Here is a 7,503-nt window from a genome sequence, read left to right on the forward strand (position 1 = left end):
ACCTTCCTTCCTGTTCAATATTCTAGAATTCCTTTAGCTTAAAATATTCACTGTGTTCATATGCTGTATTTGGGAGTGGCGTGTACTGAAGCCCATTATAGTGATGCAGTTTTGGAGTGCTGGTGGGGTTCTGGAGCAGACGGCCAAGGAAGAATTCTTGAAAATGTGTTTGGTGCAAAAAAGTGATTTTATTAAATCACAAGGACAGGACCCATGGTCAGAAAGAGCTACATTGAGGTTGTGAGGAGTGACTTATTATATATTGTGGAGTTGGGGGAAGTAAAAGCAAAAGGTAGTTTTCCAAAAGGACTTTCATATGTTAACAAGGACTCCTAACATTGGAGGCCTAGGTATTGTCAAGCTAAGGTTGTTTTTTCCTCTAGTAAAGCATTAACATTAAGACTATAGGGAGTTCCTGGAGAAATATGTTTTGCCTTAAGTATTTGTCAATGGGCTGCAGGTTGTAAAGCAGTTTAATTTTAGGAGTCCCTGGGTGGCTCAGTTGGTTGAACATCCGACTTTGGCTCAGGTCATGATCTCACAGTTCCTGAGTTCGAGCCCCGCATCAGGTTCTCTGCTGTCAGCACAGAGCTCACTTCAGATCCTCTGGCCCCCTATTTTTCTGCATCTCCCCTGCTCATATTCTCTCTATCTCTCAAAAATCAATAAAAACATTTAAAAAATTTTTCTTAAAGAAATTTAATTTTATTTACCATTACCTTCTTGCCTTTGTTCCCCACATCACTTTGGAGCAGAGGGTGATGTTGGGGCTCCAAGAAACTGAGTTTGTAGGTTTCTGGCTACTGATAAGATTGCCTTTTCCTTGTAACTTTCTAAGACATTTGTAAAGTGGTGGAGACTCATGTCCTACAGGACTGTGATCTCTATCAGTTAACCATTTGTTTTCTTTCCTTTGTCCTTGGGCATCCAGGAGTGCTTGAGGAATGTCACACATATCCCGGTGTGGGGTGGTCCTAGCTTGTGCTTTGCCCTCAGCTTGCTTTATGCCCCTTCATCAATAGTGTGGCAGATTCTCCCACCTCAAGGAATGTGGTGAAAAACCCCAAGATAAGGGAAGGTAACCTGACTATGTGCATATATGTGACATTCCTCATGACTCTGTAACTTAAGACCATTTAATCAGACTGTATGTCTGTATGTTACCATGTATGGGAGACAAAGAAGTAGAAATCATATAAAAGGCTACATCCTGCTCTGCTCAGGGCTCAGTTTTTCGGGTATGAACCCACTGAGCCTATGCTGGCATGAGGAATAAAGTTACTTCCTGGACAAAGAAAGCCTCACTGTCATGTCTCTTTGTGCGAGAATTCAGCTATATTTCCTAGGGGCTCATGTCCAGGATTTGGAGAGGGTACATTTCTACCTCCTTTGTTGCCAGAGTGCGAACCTCAGAGCACTGGGAGGAGGGACCTTGCCTGGTGCCAGTGGACAACTTGATCCACAGGAGACTAGCCCCTCGCAGTGCACAGGGTCAAGGATCCCAGATGCACATTGGAATCCTGTGAGGCCCAGGAGCCAGCTCAGGGAGCGCCCCCCTCAGACTGGTGAGAACCAGTTCATTTTGGTACACTTTCCCCTAAGAGGCAGAAGGGGAGCCTCATCACCTCCCCAAGTTGCCCACGAAATTCCATAAGGAATAAGGAAGAAGCTGCCAGTCTGAAGTGCTGGGCGTTGGGCAGCAAGCTGGAGTTGCTGTGTGACTGTGTGTGAATGAGACAGACACCGAAAAGGTTCCAACCTGACCAATGGCTGAAGTGAGTGTTGAGTCCCCATCCATGGTTCCATGGCGACCTCATATGGCTTTAGGCAGCATCAGACTTCCTTGAGAGTCTGATGCAGGTCAGGGAGTTGTACTGAACCTGCCAATGCTAAGAAATGTCTCTGAACGAGTGACTGGAAACAGGGAGCACAGCCAGAGCAAGTGTGCGTCCTCTCCACATTAGCTCCTCCCTTCCCCCTTTATCCTCTCATATGCATGAAAGTTGTACATTAGGGGGAGGAAATGGGTAGATAGCAAAGTAAATCAACTCCCCTAGAGTATATGTTGAGGAATTTCAAAAAGGGATATTCAGGAGACTATGGTATGAAATTAACTCCGGGAAAGCTCCAGACATTCTGTGAAATTGATTGGCCCAGGGTGGGTTGGCCCTCGGAGGGCTCACTTGATAAGGAACTAGTGTTCAGGGTTGTTGTGAGGGACCCAGGCCACCCTGAACAATTTCCTTCCATTGACTATTGGCAAGATGTGGTCCTATCCTGGCTGCCTTAGCTGAAAGTCTGTATTGAAGAGAACTGTAGAGTTATGATGGCTCACATCATGACGTCCTCCAAATGCTAGCCCAAAACTGAAAAACCCATACTGTTGGGATAACCTAAGGAAACCCCACTGCCATATGCCTCACTGTACCCCTCACTGCTACCTTTGCCTCCAGCTGCCCCAGCACCCCAAACCACACTGGAGCCTGCCCTTAGGCCCAAGGCCTCCCACATCTACCACCACCAGCCTCTCCTTATGTGACCAGCTCACCCACAACACCAGTCCTAACCCCATACACCCCCCGGAAGGCACCTAGAATATCAGGCCAGCGGAGGCAGTCCTTCCCTGCAGCCACATCGGGGAGTCCTACAGATGCTACTGAGGGAAACTAGGGAACCTATTATGATTAGGAAGGCCAGCTCCAAGGAGACCAACGTGTTTTTATGTACCAACCTTTGACCATTACGATCTCCTAAATTGGAAGCACCAGACTCCCTCCTACACGGAGAAGACCCAGGCTATGACTGAACGAATGCCATCCATGATTCAAAGCCATAAACCTACCTGGGATGAACTGCTGCCAACTCATCCTGACCCTCTTCAACATGGAGGAGCATCGATGAATTACCCAGGTGGCCCGAAAATGATTACAAGAGAATGCCCCAGCTGGGACACTAGACACCCAGGTTTATGCTCTGGTCCCTAAGAAGGACCCCAAATGGGACCCAGATAACTCAAGTGTAGATAGAGAGTTCTCAAGGACTGAACGGTATCAAGAAGCCTTCTAATTTTTTTAATGTCTTCATTTTATTTTGAGAGACAAAGACAGAGAGAGAGCAGGGGAGGGGCAAAGAGTGAGGGAGACACAGAATCTGAAGCAGGCTCCAGGCTCTGAGCTGTCAGCACAGAGCCCTACGTGGGGCTTNCAGAGCAGTTCTGTGAGAGACTATGTGAGACATTTCGTCTCTCCACCCCTTTTGATACAGAGGTGCCCGTTAACCAATGGATGGTCAATATGACTGTTGTAGGTCAGGCCTGAGGGAACATTCGATGCAAGCTGCAAAAGCTAGAGGGTTTTGCTGGCATGAATGGCAGGCAAGTTGCTGGTAGTAGTAACTCAGGTGTTTGTCAGTCATGACCAGGTGACACTGAGGGAAGAATACCAGAAGGTGCAGAAAAAGGCAAACTTGTTAGCTGCTGCCTTGGTGGAGCTATTGGGACACTCCCAGAATGGGGTCCCGCAGGGATGGGGCCAAGGACAGATTGAGCTCTATTTTGTTAGGCCCCCAAGAGCCTATGGTCCTAATCAAGGTGTGGGGGGCCTATCCATCAACTTCATGGTTGATACTAGGGTAGAACACTTGATGGTGACCCAACCTGTGGGCCTACTCGCACAGAGACAAGCCACCATCGTGGGGGCCACAGGCAGTCAAATGAGCCACCCCTCCCTGATTACTGCAGTACAACTTAGGCAGCCACAAAGTCATCCATGAATTCCTGTACCTCCCTGACTGCCCCATGGCTTTAATGGGCCGTGACCTATTGGGAAAGCTGCAGGCCCAGATAGCATTCAATTCTTGGGAACAAGTCGCCCTGACCCTACAGAAACCAGAAGCAAAGATCATGACTCTCAAGATTCCCCAAGGGGAAGAATGGCACCTCTGCAGTCTCAAAGAGGAATCACACCCAGTGCCTGAGCTTCCCTTTAGGATCCCTGGGTTGTGGGCCGAGGACAACACACCAGGACTGGCTTGAAACATTACCACCCTCCACCCCCAGTGGTTGTGCGGCTGAAGCCTGAGGCAGAGCCCACCCACCAGAGACAATACTTCATCCCTCATAGGGCACAGATCGGGATCCAGAAGCCCCTAGAGAGCCTTTGAAAGGATGGGATACTTCAGCCATATCAGTCATCTTAGAACACATCTCTCTTACCTGTGCAGAAACCCAGCACAGATGACTATCGGCCTGTTCAGGACCTGTGAGCAGTAAATCAGGCCACCGTCACCATACACCCAGTGGTCCCGAACCCCTGTACACTTTTGGGGCCCATCCCTGCCAAAGCCACCTTCTTCATTTGTTGGGACCTCAAAGATGCCTTCTTCTGCATCTGTATGCCCCCCCCAGAGCCAATTGATCTTTGCCTTTCAGTGAGAGGATCCTGAAAATTGTGACAAGAGCCAGTTGACTTGGACCAGATTGCCTCAGGGGTTCAAAAACTCCCCAACTGTTTCCAGCACTGCATTAGCCTCTGACTTAAAAGCTTTCCCAGTGGATCAACATTGCTGTGTCCCGCTTCAGTACGTAGATGACTTCCTGCTGGCTGGAAAGTCCCAGGAGGATTGCATGGAAGGGCTTCAGCAGCTCCGTACCCTGCTTTGGGAAACCAACTATAAGGTCTCCAGGACAAAGGCTCAAATCTGTCAAGAGAAAGTCAAATATCTTGGCTTCTACCTGTCCCAGGGGCAGCACCAACTCAGCCCAGAGAGGAAGCAGGCCATTTGTTGGATACTAGCCTCATCAACCTGACACCGGGTTCAGGAGTTTGTCAGATCTGCAGGTTTCTGTAGAATTTGGATACCTAACTTCTCAGTCCTGGCAAATCCCCTCTGTGGAGCCACTGATGGGGGGAGAGTGGGAGCTCCTGATGTGGGAATAGCTACAGCAGACAGCCTTTGAGGAAATAAAGCAAGCCCTCACTAATGCTCCTGGTTTAGGGCTCCCAGACATGACCAAGCCTTTTTCCCTGTGTGTCCATGAGTGCACTGGCATTGTGGGGGGGAAGTCCTAATCCAGATGTTCAGGTCATGGCATCATCCAGTGGCATATCTTACGAAGCAGCTTGAGACTGTTGCTGCCTATGGGCAATTGTAGCCACGACCTTCTTAATGTCAGAGGCTGACAAGTTAACTATGGGACAAAAATTGACAGTCTGGGTGCCATATTCAGTATCGACATTAGTGGAATATAAGAGTCAGTACTGGCTAACCAATGCCAGGATGGTCAGATATTGGGGAATGCTATGTGAGAACTTTCACCTAGAAATAGTGTGGACCCTGAACTCTGCAATCCTGCTGCCTGTCAGGCCAGGCTAGCCAGACCATGACTGCATTGAAGTCTTAGACGAGATGTTCTCCAGCCAACCAGGCTTAAGGGACCAGCCCCTCAAGAACCCTGATGCTGAATATTTCACTGACAGTACCAGTTTTGTCAAAGAGGAAGAGCACCTTGCAAGTTACTCCATGTTGACCCTGAATTCTGTCACTGAGGCCAAACCCCTGCCAAAGGAGACTTCAGCACAAAAAGCAAAGCTCACTGCCCTAATCCAAGCCCTCTCACTGATGTCAGGGATACATGTTAATGTATACAAAGGCTCTAAGTATGCCTTCTCCACCCTCCACATACATGGGGCTTTCTATAAAGAGAAGGGTCTAATAAACTCAGGAGGGAAAGACAAACTATGGTAAGGACATCCTTGAACTATTAGACGCTGTGTGGGTACCTAAAAGCATGGCGGTCATGCATTGTCAGGGACATCAAAGGGGAGACACCACGGCTTCGAGGGGCAACCATAAAGCAGACCAAGAGGCAAAGCTTGTGGCTTCCAAAGCAACAGCGGAATGAGTGGCTTTCACTGCCGCCCTGTTCCCTAGTCCACGGGCAGAATATGACCCTAATTACTCACAACATGATCTACTAGGTTTAAGACTGAAAATGGAAGCTACCTCCCAGGTGGATGGTGGAAATTTGAAGATGGCCAAGTAGCAATTCTGAGGCCCTGGCTCCAGCTTTTGTCAAGCAGTTCTGTCAGGAAGCCCATATTGGCCAGACAGCTCTGGAGATCACCTTGAGCCAACATTTCTGTGCCTGTCAACTCTCCAGAATAGCCCAAGCAGTATGCGACTAATGTGAAACGTGTGCTCAGAATAACCCATGTCAGGGACCCAAGGCTACTCTTGGGGTGCAGAGTGTTGGGGGAGCCCCGTTTGAAAATATGATGATGGACTTCATTGAGCCTTCCCAGGTCCGAGGCTGTGGGTATCTGTTGGTGTTTGTGTGTACTTTCTCAGGCTGGGTGGAAACCCTCCCTACTGTCACAGAAAAGGCACATGAAGTGGTCTGACTTCTTCTAAAAGAAATAATTCCTTGATTTGGGATTCCTATCACTGTGGGATCAGATAATGGGCCAGCATTCATGGCTGAGGTGGTGCAGCTGGTGGCAAAGGGTCTAAAGATCACCTGGAAGTGACACACGGCATACCGACCCCAGAGCTCAGGGAAGGTGGAATGAATGAATGAGTCCTGAAGCTGCAAATAGGTAAGCTATGTCAGGAAACCCACCTACGCTGTGACTGGGTTTTGCCAATAGCCTTGTTAAGTATCAGGTGTAGCCCCACTAAAGCAGACTGGGTTCTCCCCTTATGAAATCCTTTATGGGTCCCCTCATCCCATCATCAAGGGCATAAGGGGGCAGGCTCTCAGCTCTACCCTAAAAAGGTAGCAGATGTAGGTCCCTGGATTCACCACAGCAGAATGAAGGCGATGTCTGGAAGCTGGGAGTGCATTTCTGGTCCATCCATGCCATACAAGCCGACCACAGGGAACAAACAGTCTTCAACTCCAGAGGCTCTCGGAGATTGTAGGCCCTGCTTTAGTCACTCTGAAAGCTGACTAATCTATGCATGGCAGAAGCTTGAGGAATCGATGGTCTAGTGGAACAAATAAACTGTCCTTATTTTCTCTATCTGCTTCCTTACTGTGATGCACTGTCACCCCTTGTTCTTCACTATTACTGTGATTCTGGCTCCACTTTGAGCCATAGGATTGGCAGAGGCTGCCCTGGCCAGCTGGGACGGTGGTGAAAGGTTTCTCTTAGCCCTCACCTTCTTTTTGTGGATAGGGTGCTTCATTGGTATTGGTTGCTTCTAATCTGGACCCCTTCTGTTGACCTAGATTCTTTATCATGTGACCCATGTATTTGCATAACCAGGTGACACCAGGGAGTCACTTGGACCTTACTATACCATACCATGCTGTACTCATACCAGGGAGAAGTCCTGGCGACCTGAATATACAATAAGACTACCAATTCTATCTGCCAGTGGGAGTCCATACACTTGATTTGCCCCATAATACTCCCCCAGTGAGGACTGGTTAGAAGTCTGGTCCTACTGAGATGGGGGAGCCTTGGTCAGCCAGACACAGAGGACTAACCCAAAACGGCC

The sequence above is a fragment of the Crocuta crocuta genome, unplaced genomic scaffold (genome assembly GCF_008692635.1).
Source record: "Crocuta crocuta isolate KB4526 unplaced genomic scaffold, BGI_CrCroc_1.0 scaffold1238, whole genome shotgun sequence".
In the NCBI taxonomy this organism is placed as follows: Eukaryota; Metazoa; Chordata; class Mammalia; order Carnivora; family Hyaenidae; genus Crocuta; species Crocuta crocuta.